We start from the raw sequence: 17,837 nt of genomic DNA, 5'->3' as shown, positions 1-17,837 counted from the left end.
CTGCGAACAGTACAGGCACTGCTTGTGAAATTCCTTCGCTATCACGTGGTGGCTGCGGTTAAAATATTCGCTGCCTTGGCCCTGAGGGTCGCTGGCTGACATTCGAGCGATAATCATGCGCACCAATACTGAAGAAAGTAAACGTGAGGATGGTGCTGCGTTGGCTTATTTGTTAAGGCACGGCACGCGTAATGGGGAACATGTGGCTGTGGTCCCCACCTTCGGAAATGTATCTTTTCGACAACTTGCATTTTTCTTTGCGTTATTATTTCTACATTTCAATTATGGATGACAATCGCCTTCCCCTACGCTGCATCCGCCTCAGTTGCCTGTTATACCATTTTGCTGCCACTAACGACAAATCCAACACCTCGGAGCCCCTTATTCCCCTCTCTGACTCCGTGCCACTGCATCAGGCGATGGCAAACAGGGTTCTGAAAAGTAGATTTCATGTATTTGATTGCAGTGAATGGTTATCGTTTTACAAATCTAACTTGCACTTCCGACAACGGAACAATATCACTTCGCGATGAGTGAATACAAGATAAGGCTCTCTCATTTTAGCAGGCAATGGTGATGCTTTACGGGCATCGCCTATTGGACAGTGCCGTGACAAATACTCACTAGCCAACTTCATTTAGGCGGGTATGTTATACATGGCTTTCATCCCGGCAGTTTGTATACATCTACATAATCTGTTTATTGCGACACCAATTGCATGGACACTCCACGCGCATTTCTGCCGTCGTCTTTGGCGTTGCCGTCGCCGTGATGTCCCGCATAAAGTCCAAGGGCGATAACATCTCCGCCGCGTGCCGCATGTTGTACGTGCGAAAGAAAGCTTGCGAGGGTGAACCGACGAGGGCGGCTCAATCTCACCCGCGCAAGGTAAGAAGGTGGGGAGGAAGCGCACTGTCTCCTGTCACACGCAAGGCACCGGGGGCAGAGAGGGCGGGGGGGGGGGAGGGCTTCAACACCGGCGACTGCTGCATGCGGCCCGGCGTTGCAGGCCATATCTTTTGAAAGCGATCTGCAATGACTCCAAAGTCCAGGTACCACGGGCACTCATAGCTTCGAGTGCGCTTTGTTTTCGCCGTTTAGTTCGAAGCGAGAGCGCACACGAGTGCCGATTCACTCACTGCTGCAGCTCTTCGTCACGCCAGCATTTTCACATAGTGTGACCGCGCTCATCGAGTGAAACGTGATTGTGTCTGCCTGTGCGCGCCGGACATCACGCTAGTCAATTTAGTTAGTAAGCGAATGTTCACAAATATATAAGGCAGGTGAAACTACTATCCTTACTTCGTGTAACTTTCTACAAATTTCGTGTCGCAATCACTGCTTCGCCGTTCTGGCAAAACTGTGGATTTCTTATGCTCCTGAACATTCCTATATCTGCCTTGTGCTGCTAACTGTACCTGTGAAGGAGCCAGTCATATCAATCTCTTCACTGCTTTTTTCGAGCAGTATTCTATACCTATCTTGCTTATCTCGATGGTTGACCGGCTGATGCTTCCAACCATTTGGAATACAAATGCTTCTCGCACGTAGTAAACGGTATGGGCGAGCCACCTGGTGCGCATGTGCAGTTCTACAAGCTTGAGAAATCATGAAGCCCGATACCGCGAGCGGGAAATATTCAGCATTAGTGATATATAATTGGGTTATCGGTTATCGCCCTATCTACAATCATCTTATAAGTACCTTGCTCGTTGTTTTGGGGGAATTCGATGCAATATTACAAAAAAACAAAAGAAAGAGAGCCACGCTGTTCTATAATAACTGGGCTGAGTCACATTCTAAACGACAGCACTGTTCAAGGTAAAAAAGTTTTAGCGTTTGGTATGCTACTTTGCGCAGCCTTCTTAGTTATGACAGCAGACACTTCTAGTTCCCGTGGAACATCACTGCACCCGTGCGCCTTCCTAACTTTATCGTGCAATTGAATTTATATTATTTCAGTTATGGGATTTACGTCCCAAAAGAACGATCTGTTTATGAGCATGCGATAGTGAGGCACTCCGGAGTAATTTTGAGCGCTTTTGGTTCTGTTGCTTCCACCCAATGTGTGATACACGCGCTTTTTTTGCATTTAGCCCCCACCGAAATGCGACTACCACGGCCTGGATTTCATCCCGCATCCTCTGGCTTAGTTGCGCAAAGCCGTAGCCACTACGCCGCTGTGGTGAACGTTATCAAGTAGTTAGCGGTGCTTAGTTGGCAACGTGAGGAACACTGAAACACAAATAAAATTTTTTTCGTTTTTACTGGCCAGTGTTTACGTAACCCTGCCACCTAAGCAGTGCTGCATAACCAACGACATCATACTGTAGAAACTTACTGCCGTCAAAGCACTTCCGGTTTATTTCTAAAATCCTAGGAGCATTCCTAGGAGGTTAGAAATATCCCACGGCTAATTTTGCTTGTCTTGTAGGACTTTCTGGTTAGCTAGCCTTGTCTATCTAATCCTAGCCACGGTAGAGCAATTATCGACTTTTCTGAATGCTCTTTATGAAGGCTTATGTGACATTCAAAGACGCATCAGTGCTGTGTATGTGCCTTGCAGATGACGCGGTCGCAATTGCCATCGTCAAAACTCACCTACCAGCTGCACGCGCGCTGGTAGTTGGGCGTGTTGACGCCATGACTACACTCTAAAGACACTTGCACCATTTGGGGTGTATATTTGCTATACAACAATAATCGTCATCTGCCTTGCCCGCATTTCCTTTCTTTAACGCGGCGAGGCCGGTACTTTTCAGTAACAAACGGCATGCGCGTTATCAGCATGACATAGCATTCCCGACAGGAAAGTAATGAGCGTAGCGTTTTCAAGAAAGGAAATATGGGCAGGACAGATCATGATTACTGTTCTGTGGCAAATATACACTCCAAAGGGCGTAAACTTTTCTCAGAGAGTCGACATAAGACTCCACCATAGATGCTTATATCTCCGCTTATGAAGCAATTGGAGCTGGAGCCAGGAGTAGATAGATACCCGAGTTTGCATAGTATAGGAGGGCGGAAAACAAAGGCACTCATGTTCCATGTATCGGCTGCACGTTAAAGAAACTGAACTGTTCAGGCATAATTCGGAGTCTCCCATCAGAGTGTGCCCCATAATGAGATCGTGTTTTCTGAGCATAACACCCCAGAATTTATTTGTTGATCATGAATTGATATTGCATGTCCCATGCGCACGAACTGATTAGTATTTCTCTAGAAATTTACTTCACATTATCCCCAAAAGTCTCACTACATTTTAACACAAATGAACGTACTCTAACACAATTTCAAGCGGTCGAAAGCGAATATCAAATTGACTGAACAGTATTCTCGCATTTCGTATACTATTGTTCATACCTAAATTCAGGACACCGCAGTTTTTACCTCCATGCTGAAGGGACTAGCGCTAGAATGGACACGAGACACTAAAAAGGCGACAAGCACAAGCGAAAACTTCCAACTGGCGTTTATTACAAAAAGATATGTATATGTACGCTCGCGCGCTTGATCGTGATCAGTCACAATCGTGGAACACAACATTGGTCATCACAAATAAACAAGAGCGCACCATGGCTGTGCCGAAGCTTAGGGTGGCCTCCCACATACATTGCTCACGGATGCAGATTATTTAGCAGTCATTGGCAGGGATGGTTTGCTAACGCAGTTACTTTCTGCGATAGCCGCTGTCCCAATAATGAGTCTAGTGTTTTCCTGCCCGTTGCTTGATATTATTTCGGTTTTTTCAAAGAGTAAATGACATTTCCATTGGGAGCAACGGATCCCAAGGAAACCATCTCTGCTTTTTGAACTTTCTCATTGTGTTCCTGTAGTCTCACGTTTAGGCACCTTCCTGTTTGTCCGACGTAACGCTGCCCGCAGGAAAGAGGTATGCCATACACTACTCCTCTTGAGCATTCACCGAAACCCTTTCTGTACACAATGTTGCATGATTTTGATTGTCTGCTGACAGGGCTAGTTCTGGCGCATAATTGAGATAACTTGTGGGGTGCGGAAAAAACCACCGACACTTCCACCCTTTGGCCTATTTTTTTTTAGTTCATGCGAGATAGCGTGGGTGTATGGGATGACTGCTCGATTCCTGCGAACAGTGTCACGTGGACTGGGAGAGGCGTCACAAGATTGCAAAATCTCACGCAGTGTCACTGAAACGGAAACAATAAGGCAGCTGGGATAGCCAACAGCCTTCAAAAGACCTGTCTGCGAGTTACGTGGGAGTTACGTGCGTTACATGGCACAAACAGGAAGGTGCATAAACGTGAGCCTACAAGAACATAACCAGAAATTACAAAAGGGAGAGAGGGTTTCCTTGGAATGCAGTGCTCCCAATGCAAATTCATCAACTCTTTGGAAAAAAAAAACACGAAATAATAGCAAGCATCGGGCAGGAAAACACTAGACTCATCATCAAGGCGGCGGCTATCGCAGAAGGCAACTGAGTTAGCAAACCATCCTTAGCATTCACTGCTAAGGAATTTGCATTCCTGGGGCCTGTATAGGGGAGGCCGAAGGTGCATAAACGTGATACTACAAGAACATAACCAGAAAGTACAAAAGGGAGAGAGGGTTTCCTTGGAATCCATTGCTCCCAATGCAAATGTCATCCACTCTTTGAAAAAAGAAAACACGAAATAATAGCAAGCATCGGGCAGGAAAACACTAGACTCATCATCGAGGCAGCGGCTATCGCAGAAGGCAACTCAGTTAGCAAACCACCCCTAGCTTTCACTGCTAAGGAATTTTCATTCCTGGGGTCCGTATAGGGGAGGCCACCTTAAGCTTCGGCGCGGCCATGGTGCGTTCTTGTTTATTTGTGATGACCTATTTTGTGTTGCACGATTGTGACTGATTACGATCAAGTGCGCGAGAGTATGTGCACATACCTTTTTGTAATAAACACCAGTTGGAAGTTTGCGCTTGTTCTTGCCGCCTTTTTAGTGTCCAGTGTCCACTCTTGGGCTAGTCCCTTCAGTCTGGAATACCAACTAGCCCGGTCTCACACCCTGCTTTTACCTCCAACCATTCCTTGCATATTCCTGAAATTATTGGGATATTGTTCTCAAAGCAAATTTTCACCAAAACTCGTTTCTGCGTCTTTGGGTAAAGATCCTTCGCCATGTAAAGCGGCAGTAACAGCTTCGGTGTTGAGCGCTACACTATATACACCGATAAGGGCCAGACGGGTTGCATTCTCGTGTGCAACAAAAAATTGACAGTGGCTTAGCTCGGCTATGTCAGGATATACGCAGCGAAAGCTAAGGCATAGCATGGTTAGCCTTGGTTAATCTTGATTGCAAGTCGAAGTTAGTCTTGTTGTCTGGCTATGTTGCGGCGTTTAGCCAGTCGTTCGGCGCGCTGTTCGTCTGTTTCCTGGGCGATTAGTTTCATCTTCATCTTGTTCCGATGTCGATTCCAGGCCTCCTCCTGCTTATCAGAATTGTCGCCGTCCATACTACCGCCTCAACTGTGGTTTCAGTGCACGCGAGCTCTCGTTTTCAATCGTCCGACATGTCATCAGGCATGCGACGCAGCTGGGGAAGCGAGCGGAGGTGAACTCAACGACGAGGAACGCGGTGTGACGTCATGTTCCTCCTCGGAGCACCGCGACGGCGAAATCGCAAGTTCGCGGCCACTAATGTTTTCGCTTTAAAACTGGTCCTAGAAGTCCGCAGACGCGAAGCGAAAACTGTCGCAGGATACGTCATGCAGTCAAGTAAAGAGCGTCGACGCTGAAAGCACGTCATCACACAGAAAAGCCAGTGTCTCACCTGGAAAGGCTAAGTCGGGTCTGAACAACGGACGTGACCGTGGAGCTTCCAACGGTTAGATTTGAATGATGGTGATGAAACGAAGGATGGCGCATACCCACTACTGCTGACTCGCCAATTACCGGGTTGTTGCTACAGCAGTACGAAATAAAGTAATGCGTATCCAGTGCACATGTAGGAATGTATGTGAAGTGGTATTGGAATGCTCTAAATATCGCGCACCTGGGTTACGCTATCACAACCATATTATAATGGCTCGTATTTCTTCTTTTACGCTTATTTAATTTAAATGCACCGGTCAAATTTTGGCTGATGCCCCATTGCGGGTATGTGCCATAGTATCGAAATCATCATCATACTCAACGGCGCAACAATCTTACGCAGAGAGTATTTTTCGTACTGGAGAAGTCTACGTGCGATTATGACCAAATGGTAACGTTTATTGCAGCCACCCAGGTCAGCAGATGTGTAATGTCGAGCTCTTCAAGAACAGCTATAGCTGCTCAGTGCAAGGGGCAGCGGTGACAGGTTTACGGTTGTCGAAGATTTTTCAAATTCTGCTCCATTCGCCTACAGGACGTGTAGTTTTGAAGACAGTGTTGTAAAGGGCGCTACGCGCCATGCGTTCCATGTATGTGGTTGCGGAATAAAGGTGTGGGCGTTCGTTCGGTCAACTCGGCTCCGAGTCACTTGTGTACACGCGGCTAGCGTCTGTCCCCCCCCCCTCCCCCCCACATCGTACATTGTGTCGAAGTGGCCGCCGTTGGCTCTCTCTAATGGCGAACAAGGCGGACGCTGCATTTGCCGGGATACCTGAACTCCAACAGCCATCGAGCTTCGACTTCGCCTACCCAAGTGCATGGTCTACCTGGATTGAGCAGTTCGAGGACTATGCCTACGCTAGAGGATTGCACCAAGCTACCGACGAGGTTCGGGTACGAAGGCTTCTTTATTGCATGGGTGTTCAAGCTCGACGCGTGCTGGCGTCATTCAACTTGGCGGCCGAAGAGGTTGAGTCGTACAGCGTTGTTATAAGCAAGTTCACCTCGCATTTCGTGCACCCGCTAAACGAAGTTCACGAGAGTTATCGTTTTCACAAGCGGACTCAGCAAGGAGACGATTATTCCGCGCTGCGAAACAAGGTAAAAAGATTCAACTACGGCTCAGCGCCCATCGAGGACAGGCTCGTTCGAGACCGATTTATTATTGATTTGTTGGACAGCAGCTTATCGGAACAACTCTGCCACACTTCCGGCTTGCCGCTTGATAGAGCGCTTCTGCATGCACGGCTGCACGAAGATGCCGAACAAGAAAAACATGAACGAGAAAGCCAGTTATCTGGGCTAGTCGTCGTTGATGTAGCGAAACACAGGCCGACGAGAAGGCAGCCACGTAATCAAGCGTCGGGATCAAGAGAAACGCTCCTCGCCTGCGCGCACAGATCGTGTCACTTCTGCGGACGAGAAGAGCACCAACGGAAATTTTGTCCTGCCAACAAAGCTGTCTGCAAGTTTTGCAAAAAGAAAGGGCACTTCGCAGCAGTTTGCTTAGCCAAACAACGCTCGCAAAGCCGACAGTCACATGCCATAGAGACGCTTGCGGTCAAGAGAAGTCGTGAGGTAAAGGCTAAGTTTTTTTGGGTCCACGTGAATGGAGTGCCACTCATGTTCAAGGTCGAATCAGGAGCGGAAGTTACCGTCGTTCCAAGCACTTTTTCAGGAGTACCATCGCGACTCGAAAAACAGGAGGGTCTTCTCACCATTCCAGGAAATTGTCCCTTGAAAGTAGCAGGCCAATTCAAAGCTACGTTGGAGTTGAAGAGCCGCACCTGCGTACAGTCAATATACGTCATGCCTTCGCAGTCTACACCTCTGCTAGGCTACCATACTATCTTCGCATGGGGAGTCGTGAAGTTCAACGATGCCGCACAGTGACCTGAAAAGCACGCTAGCTCTACAAGCGATCCTGCTCCTGGCCAGGACATCTTCGAAGGGCTTGGTACCGTAGGGGAGGAGTGCACTATTCGACTAAAGCTAAATGCCAGGCCATTCGCTCTCAGTGTACCTCGCAGAATTCCCATTCCTCTGTACAACCATGTAAAGGAGAAGCTGGACCAGATGGAAAAACAAGGTGTCATCAGGTGCATTACGAAGCCGACGCCATGGTGTGCCGGTCTGGTCGCAGTATAAATGCATCAGGTGGCATCCGAATATGTGTGGACTTAACGAAGCTCAACAAAGAAGTTCTCCGTGAAAAGCATGTCTGTCCCAACGGTCGAATGGGTGCTCGGGCAACTGGCCGACGCCAGAGTGTTCGTGAAACTGGACGCACCATCAGGATTTCACCAAGTGTGATTGTCCCAAGAATTCCAAGAGTATACCACATTCAGTACACCATTTCGACGCTACTGCCATGGTGCTACGGTCGTCTACCTTTTGGCTTGACTTACCGGAATATTTTCAGAGAGAATTGGCTCGAATTCTGGAGGGGCAACCGAACATCGTCAACGTGATAAATGACATCCTGGTTTTTGGAAAAGACCGAGAAGAGCACGAAAGGCGAATTGTGGAGGTTCTTGAACGTCTGAAGACAGCCGGAGTTAAACTCAACAAGTCAAAATGCTGCTTCGGTCAAGACAAAGTAGACTTTCTGGGTGTGGTGATCGGTGCCAACGGTATCTCGCCAAGTCCCAGCAAATTCGAAGCACTGCGCAACTTGGAGCCACCCAAGAACGTTGCTGGGGTTAGGCGATTCCTCAGCATGGCTGATCATATTGCTCGCTTCCTGCCCAACCTTTCGCGGGCAACCTCCCCTTTTCGCACCTTGCTAGGCGAGCGAAATGCATGGCAATGGGGACCGCTTCAAGAGACCACTTTTAATCAGGTAAAACCGACGCTCACCTCGGACCTGTGTGTCGCTAAGTATCATCCCGGTCGTAATACCATTGTCTCATGTGACGCGAGCTCATTTGGATTGGACACGGTTCTTCTGCAGGAACCATCAGGCGAGCGACGCGCGGTAGCGTTCGCATCGAGGTCGCTTACTGAATCGGAGCAGCGCTACAGCCAAACACAGAAAGAAGCGTTGGCGGTGGCATGGTCAGTGCACCGTTTTGACCAATACGTGCGTGGCCAAAACCACGCTAGAAACCGATCACCAGCCGCTGGTAACACTACTTGGTAACACTGACTTGGATACGATACCCCCACGTATGCAAAGGTTTCGCATCAAACTTATGCGCTACCAGTTTAGCGTGGTCTACGTTCCTGGCAAACAGCTAGCCACTGCGGATACTCTTTCAAGGGCTGCGGATGAGAAGCCCTCGATCAGTCTGGTGGATGTGTAGAGGAGTTTGTGGAATTTCAAGTTGCTATGGTCACAGACACGAAGCTGGTTACTGTAGATGACGTTCGCAGGCAACGAAACTGGACTGGGAATGCAACCAGCTCGTCAAATACTGCACTCAAGGCTGGCCTCGTCGAGACAGGCTTCCGGAATATCTGAAGAAGTACTGGAGCCATCGAAGTGATCTCTCTTTGTGCAACGGCGTCCTGCTAAAAGGTAATCACTTTGTCATCCCAGCTTTGCTGCAAAAGGATACACTCAAACTTATCCATGAAAGCCACCAGCGAACTAACCGATGCCGACTAAGGGCGAAGGATTCCGTGTGGTGGTATGGACTTTCGCAGCAAATATGGCACAGTGTCACTCGCTGGAGACAGGGTGCAGTCACAAGAGCGCAAAGTGAGCCATTGTGGGTAACGAAGACTCCAGAACAACCATGGCAAGAAGTAGGAATGGACTAGTTTAGTTAAAGGGACACAACTACCTACAAGTAGTTGATTATCGTTCTTGACCTCAGTTGTGGATGTAGTTATGCCAGCGCAGCCGTGTAAGTATTGCACTGCTAGTAAAACATACTAATAACGCTATCGAACACTTCCAGACATATTCTACTGAAAAATGAACACTTAGCCCATCCCATTTGGAACATTCCCTACACATTAGCCATACCTTGCCCCTAATTTATCCCAGATATAAAGAAGACGCCTTGTTTGCCTCCCAGGGGACACCGGAGAAATGAACTACGAATTTCGTATGATGCACGAAAACAGATGGAAAAGCGGGTGGTTTGGTAGACTAATCTGTAAGACTTGCATTTAAAGCAGGAAAGTCACAGTTTTGCATCGCATTGCGTTCAATGTTCGCTCTAATGTCACGGAATTTCAACCGTCTCTCATGGTGTTGCTTTAGAAGTCTGGCAAACATTTCGATTAGCGGCAGTATGACACCCTCGATTGCTTCAATGAGCAACTTTCTACAAAGGCCGTAATGAATCTACACAGAATAAACATGTATCGCTCGTCAGTCAGAACACTGATACGCACTTCGAATAAGTACAAACACCGTTCCCCACATGTAGATATATATTACCGAGGATACTCAGGCAAAGCAACTAAAAGTCGAGCATAACGCATAAAAATTGGGAGAAAGTGACTTCTCAGTAAATGTGTTCAAAGCACATAAGCAACCTACACAGTGCAAATTTTCGGCACACGTCACCAAAAAGTGGTCCTAAATTTTTCAAAATACGAAATATCTGCAGTTTTTGCTCCTACCGGGAAACGAAGAAAAGTCGTGCTCTAATTTAGCAACATCCTGCAAATGATATCGCGAAAGCCAGAAGTGACGCATGCTTTAAGAAAAAATTTAAGTCAGTGTTTTATTGGTACTGAAATGGCTCTGCACGTTCAACCAGGGTCATCTTTAAGGGCACATCTACGAGAAATCGGAATTTCACGATGAAATACGGCAGTTATACCTGTGAGAGATTTAATTAGATTGTTTATCGTGATTATATACTAAGATTTCAACGCTATGTAGGCTTTCACTAGACAGAGATTAAACGGTTCCAGCATTTCATAAATCAATGATTTCATGCCGTAAGGCACACCAGTCGTTGGGCGCGGCAGATGGTAATACATTATCCGGAACTTCCCGTCACGCACAGGTTAAATGTACCAAGCTGACTGTGTTTTCAAACACGGAAACAGTGGTCTCAATATACTGGGCGTGATGCAAGTTGCGCAAGCTGACATTTCTTAGGGCGGTAAGTTCCCAGCGTCAGGCGTTCTCCGCAATGCGAGTGCGTATGATTAACCCCGGGCGTCGTCCACTACAGGGTGTCGCGAGAAGCCGCAAAAGACAATCCTCGATGTCCAAGCAGGGGATGCGTAGTAAAGAAAAGGGTTACTTAGGTAGTCACTCCATCAAGAAAGAAAATTTAGCTTCACCTATTGCTTTGTTGGACTTTTCGGAGCCCAGCCGAAGGTGCACGCTTTCAAAAGTGGGAGGGGGGCAAGTGCCCCCCTTGCCCTCCCGGTAGAGATGCCTCGGTGCTTAGCCACCTAGACGTTTAGAAGCACGAGGCGATGCGAAATCAGTGCCGCGGAACTGGTGGCCCTCTGGCGTTCAGCGCTGAGCACCAAAAGTTGACAAGGAAGTATATAGTGCCCTGCATCTGTCTTTTGAACGTCGCTTTTGGAAAAGATAAATAAAACCAGTGTAGCAGCAGTTACAGCTCGAGTGATATTGTGAACAATCATTACGAAGCACGCGGAAGAAATATTTTTTTTGTAACTTCTCCGGGAGTAACAAATCTTATGGGCTCCTGTACAAAAGATTGCGGCCCAGAGAGTGCATTTTTTTTAATTTTGTCTGGTTGCCCGGATTATGTGTTGTTCTCGAAGCTTGCCGGTATGTTCTCGCTTGAGTGCCTGCATACAACTCTGGCTTTTGGCTCAAGGTCACTTAGAAGTCACCGAAAACGGGAGCTAAAAACATTTCATGTGTAAAGGGACTGTAAAGGCAAATATGAAGTAAAACTAAAGTAATAGATTAGTGCTCGAAATCTCTAAGTTTTCAGTATTATCGCCAACTTAGTAAATGAGAAATTGACATAAATGCAGTACACATTTAGAGACTCCCCGAGACTTTCGAATACTTGCCTGGTGACGAAGGCGCTCCTCATTTAAGTTCTGTCACAGTACTGAACCATTCGTTATAACAACGTCATTGCACTGCATTATAAGACGAAACAAAATACTTGTCAAGCTCTATTTCATCTCTAGAAAAAAGAACTCATTGACATAACCCTTAACACCTATATGGGCGTTGGAAAGGTTTCGTTTTCGGTCGAACGTTACGAAATTTGGAGGCCGCTTAAGTTTCGCCATTAAGAGTGAAACGCCATAGCAGTGAAAGACCCCTGACTGCTTTTCATGCTTCCCGGCAACTGTTGGTTATGTAAACGTAACGTTTACCGGGAAACGCTCGCAGCGAACACTATGCACGAAGCCAAGCTTTCCAGTAGAAATGTGGCCTCTTGCATGGGTCGATTATTGTTATTGTTTCGTATTTTTAATATTTAAGTCTGAGAAGAGCTAACCTAAAAGATATGCGCTGTCGGCATTTTTTCCGTTACGTTTGTTTGCGTGCTGCCATTCTCGAAATTCCTAGTTTTAACTTTGTAAAGAATGAAAGACAAGGTATGAGCAACTTTCGTGGTCGAAGAGTAATTGGGTATGCGTGGTTAGGAACTTGGTTCGAAATAGTTTTTTTCCGAAGCGACCTCGGATGCCGGAAGCGGGACGGCAACACCGACGCCGGATTTTCCGCGACACGAGGCCCTTAACGCTTTCGCGTTAATATCGCCAACGCAGCGTTACCCCGTATTCAGAAACGCATCTTAACTTGAAGCCCACGCTTGGCTTGATTTAAATGTCGCCTGTCGTCAACGCCCCAAAAGAAACGCAATGAGCTCATGAGCTTCTTGGGCACGTTCGCACCAGGCGTCATTTATATCAAGTCAAGCATGAGCTTGACTTGATATACTTCACTTGACTTGACTTAACATGACATTAATATACTTGACCTAACATTACTTGAGTCATGTTAGGATGCGTTTTTGAATACGGCGGTTACTAACCGATAAATATAGGTAAATGCAGGATACGATTAGAGGCTCCCCCGGGACATTCAAGTACGTGGCCGATGACGAAGGCACTCCTCATTTAAATTTTCTCACTAGTTCTCAACCACTCGTCATAAAAACACCATTGCATTACAAAGTGAACGAAAATGCTATTTGTACAGTTTTATTTCTTTTTTGAAAAAGAGAACTCATTGCACTTACCCTCGACAACGACATGGATGGTTGAAAAGTTTCGTTCCCGCTCAACTCTGCGCTCTCCACGCTTGCGCGTTTCAGTAGTTTCGTTATCGCGTAGTGCTGCGCTGGTTTTGCTGGCTCGCGAAACTCGCGCAAACGGGAAGTGGCAGCGAATTCCACTTCCACGTGATGCCGCGGGAAGCCCGAACGCTCTACGCCACTTGACCAAAAGCAGCTTCAGCAGCGAATCCACCACTCTGTCTTGGCTCTGTCTTTCCACGGCCGCACGTTTGTATTTTGGACAAAAAGACCATAGCGCCGTCTTTCAGGCGCCGTTTTACTCAATACACAGTGACGGTGTATGCAACGTCGCCACTCCCCGGTTAGGTGCCTGGAGATTTGTATAGTGATAAGGGTATTCGCACTCTTCTGACGGACTTTTCTCGTAATCCAAGTCTTTTCTTGGCACGAAAGAAGCACTGCGAGGTTTCTGGAATTATAATTAGCCAGTTTACGTCGGCTTAGTATTTGGATTTAGTGTCCCTTTATTAAAGCGTGCTATGCGCCCACGCGTACGCGATAGCTTATGCTCGGAAAGCTCGCGGCAGTCCATAGATCCGCACGATTGCTATCCCTGCGTTACCGAGAAAGACTGCATGAATATCCAACATGTACATGTGCGCTGCCATACCGCATGTCTCCCAGCTGGGCTTGGGCGATGTCTGCATAAGCATTTAGTGATGACGGCCACAATCTCCTGAAAATTGCATTCAAGAGGCTCTGAAGTGCGGGAATCTATATTGATAAGTTCATGCCTCCCGCAAATGATAGGAAAATGGCGTAACAATGCAGACCTAAAACACGAACGTCTGTGCCTCCCTTAAAGGGACACTAGAGATTAATAATGAATCAACGTGGACTGTTGAAATCCCATCCAAGAAACCTCGAAAAGCTTGTTTCATGCGAAGAATAGACTTAAGAGAAAATGCGTTCTGAAGGGTCCGCGTACCTCTAGCGCAGTTCAAATCGCCCGCCCTCAGATCGAGCAGTGGTGACGCCATGGTATCATAGTGACGTTGCGCCGTTGGTAAGTAAAACGGCACCTGCAGACGGCGCTACGGCTTCTCTGCGCAAAACGCAAACGCGCGGCCAGAAACAGAGCCAAGACAACCGACAGCAGCGCGAAAGCGGAACTATGGAGCCTAGCGGAAAGGAACGCGCGTGACGATAAGCGGGTTCTTTAGTTTATGAAGCCAACTTTGACGCTCGTTGCAATGGACGACCCTGACAAACACACATTGGCTCGCGATGCTGGGCTCGACTTCAGCGATTTAAGCACTGATGAACGTAACCTGTTGCTGAGGGCTCGCGCTGCCGGCGTCGTTGCGTACTACATATTATATACATATATTACATACATATACATACATATACATACTACATACATATATTCGCCCATTTGTAGCTTTTCCTTTGTGAAAACCAAATGCCGCACCCACAGGCCGCACTCACACTGCAGGTCTTCCACCTGCAGTTGTTCTTGCGCTTCGGAGAATGCAGGCAAGACCGACGGAACAGCGCTACGGGAAAACATTGCTTTGAAAGACGCTCCACACGACTTCAACAAGTCGGCGTTGAACTCGTAATCCTCTGGACGAAAGTGCAGTGAGCACACTATGTGATTTTTCCACTCTTTGTCAACGCGCTGTGGCAGAGGTACGGCACTTAACCACTTCGAACGGAGAGGTTCACTCATTGGCACACAGTGATAAGTAACGTTGGATTCGCCGCTGCAGCTGCCCTTGGCCAAGTTCCGCGGACTGTTCGCGCATCCGACGACATCACATGGACATGGCATTCTCGCTGCTTGTTCCAAATGAAAGTTTCATGAGCCAGCAGAACCAGCGAAGCACGACGCCATAACGAAACAACAGAAACTCCAAAGCGCGCACGGCGCAGAGTGGAGCTCTCAGAGTCGAGCGAAAACAAAACCATACTACTGAAGGGTAACGTCAAAATGTCATTTTTTCTTAGAATCGTACAGAAGTAGACAAGTAGCGTTTTCTTCCTTCTTATAACCTAATGAAATGATCTTTTTAATGCGAGTAGATCAGTACTAGTGACAATTTATGATGAGGAGTGCCTTCGTCATCAGACTAGTACCGGAATGTCGCTGGGGGTCTCAAGTGGTGTCATGCATTTACCTCAATCTCTCAGTTACTAAAGCGCTGTTCGCATTTAGATTGACGCCTTAGACGTTCTAGAGCATTGCTTTATCACTTTAGCTTGACTTCATAGTGACCTTTAGTGTCCCTTTAAGGGGTACCGAAAATTGAGGTGATTTACTATTGTACGAAACCGTGAGTGCCTTTATTGCCGACGAATGCCTGTACGGATTACTAGATGATGATGCCGGTCCGGTTACTAGATGATGCCGGTCCTATGTGTGCGTACAGGTATGCTAACTTCCCTCACGGAAACACGAACCATAGGCTTTTTATGATTTTGCGCTATGGCCAATATTTTTCACTTGCTCCATTAGACCTGAGCTCACTCAAGTCATGAAACAAGAGTGTTGCCTCAAGTCTACACGAACTTCGGGAAAAGAACGCTTACTTTTGTGATCCTCTCTATTGCGGCAAAAAATATATAACTAATTTGCTCGTCCTTGAATCAATAAAATGTTAAAGATATGTAAGATCAGATGTGTTATGTTCAAGGTAATTTAGTCAGGTGGTTGCCCCCAAAAATGGCGAAATACATGATGCAGCGCCATTACTACGTATTTGGTTTTCCCATGCTTCATGTAGATGTGTCATTTCATTCGGTCTTTGTAATGTCGCGTCACCTCGACAAGAGTAATACCTTCGCCACATGTGTATTGTTTGCGCAACCTTTAACACAAGTTTAGTGAGAAATGCATGCGTAAGTGACTCAATTCGCTTAATCAAAGTGTTTCTTTAATGGAATGCCCATCCAAACAGACAAGCTGCGAAGACCTGTGCGGAATGCATATGGAAGTGCACATCAATTTTTTTTAAGAATACACCTATTGCTATGGAAGTATGTCGGACGAGCTAAGCACTAATTTAGTCACTGAGGTCCCGTGAAAGCGGCGAATGCAGGTCACGTGGAACGATGACGTGGAGAGAACACTTGCACTCCGTTCCGGACATCTCGAATGCTGTGAGAATAAAAAAACGAGCATGAATTAGAAAGGTGTTCAACTTTCTCCCTAAGCCGCACACTGTATAACTTGCAACATTATTCTGCCAGTTGGTTGCAGTTGGTTGCAGATCTTTGCAGAGGAAACATTTTTTTTTTCGATTGTGCCCTGAGAATGGACGTTACACATAACGAAAGAGCATGATGGGAAATTGTGTTCAAAATAAGTGGCAGCTTAACTGATCTTTGAAGTGCATAATAAAATTGCCTGAATTGAAGTTGAGCGAACTGCACGAGAAGTGCAGATTTAAATATATTTCGTCATGGGTTTTCAATAAGGAAGAAAAACAATCGAAAAGGTCGAGTAATTGCGGATCTTGCTGACGTCTCCCGTAGCGGTCTCGAAATATATAGGTGGTATATTTTCTGCCGGAAAGCGTCGTCTTTGTGATTTGTGCTCAAAATACAGTTCTAACGACTCTAAACAGTTGAAGCTGTTATCAGCTTTGTAAAAGCACTCGCACAATCTTTGAAAAATTTAGTAAACATTGAGGATTCTTAAGCTTTTTCTTTAAGAGTCGAACGCGATGGCATTACCTGACCCCGTTCGCCATTTACTTATCATAATTACGTCCTTCATACATAGAATATTCATTATTGCTCACGTATATATCAGTACATGTATGTAACACACTTTATTCAGTTAAAGACAACAACATACTCGCTTGGTCTGAAGTACACAAACCTAGCGTCCATGGCCACTAAGACAGACCTCAAACAGCAGCTGGAAGAGGTGATTTGTGTTTAGTTCCCATGCAATAGAATTATGTTTTCTCTCATATTAAATTACAATCCGGCGCTATTATGCCTGTGGGTTGTGTGTATATCGTACTTTACGCATTTTCTGCCGCATTTTAGTTTGATAAATTCAGTTAAGTAATGCCTATGCCCCACGCGGGGAGCCTGCATGCTCCAGTATGCGTCCTTCGGAATTATGTTTATCCAATTGAAAATGCCGCCCCGACGCAGCATTTTCTGTGGCACGGGGCCCTGTACGCTGTCGCGTTAAGAATGTAGTGTTAGGTGCAGTTACTCTCACTTTACTATGTAGTTACTAGATGTTGACTTACTCAAAGAAAGAAAGACTTAGTAAGAACTGCCTTTCCTAAGCTCAACTGAGTAATTCCTGCTTTTAGTGAATACTATAAATGCTTGCTTGTTTTTGCATAGAATATTTTTCGGCATAGTTGTGGTCCTTACGCGACATATCTATGAACTGTAGTGTCTTTTGTTATGTTCGATTACCAGTTCCGTGTTACTTGCTGGCGCATAGATGTGCTGATTGTATGGTATACAACTTTGTATTGGTAACATTATTTAGTGATTTAAATGCACAGGTTCAGAATCGATACCTGGTGTTTCAGCGAACACATTTCAATTTTTTTAAGGTTGTCTGTGGCAGGTACCACAATTCTGTTTCATGAACTTGTCTACTCAAGAGGCGCACATTACTTGCACAGAAAATTGTAATGAATAATAAACTACTTAGGGAAAATTCACTAATTAAGTTTTTTTACTAAGTAACTTATGTTCCACATTGCAATTTACCAATTCTAGCCGTGGAATTCATAAGATGCATCAATTTGGAACGAATTCTAAGAATGACACCAGTTTCGAGACATTAGTTCATGAACATTGCGGAGAACTGC

General features: G+C 46.2%; 1 protein-coding gene across 1 annotated transcript in view; it reads right to left on the bottom strand.

The window, feature by feature from the left end:
• The window catches only part of LOC135916831 (uncharacterized), a 39,702-nt gene extending 33,812 nt beyond the window's left edge, over positions 1–5,890 (bottom strand). Inside the window, exon 1 of the mRNA XM_065450263.1 lies at positions 5,793–5,890. The gene's annotated coding sequence lies outside the window, so the exon portion shown is untranslated. The remainder of the gene's footprint in view (positions 1–5,792) is intronic.
• Between the last annotated feature and the right edge of the window lie 11,947 nt (positions 5,891–17,837).

The sequence above is a fragment of the Dermacentor albipictus genome, chromosome 7, assembly GCF_038994185.2.
Source record: "Dermacentor albipictus isolate Rhodes 1998 colony chromosome 7, USDA_Dalb.pri_finalv2, whole genome shotgun sequence".
Taxonomy (NCBI): domain Eukaryota; kingdom Metazoa; phylum Arthropoda; class Arachnida; order Ixodida; family Ixodidae; genus Dermacentor; species Dermacentor albipictus.
Note: the sequence above shows the minus strand (reverse complement) of the source record. Positions and strands in the feature narration are given on the sequence as shown.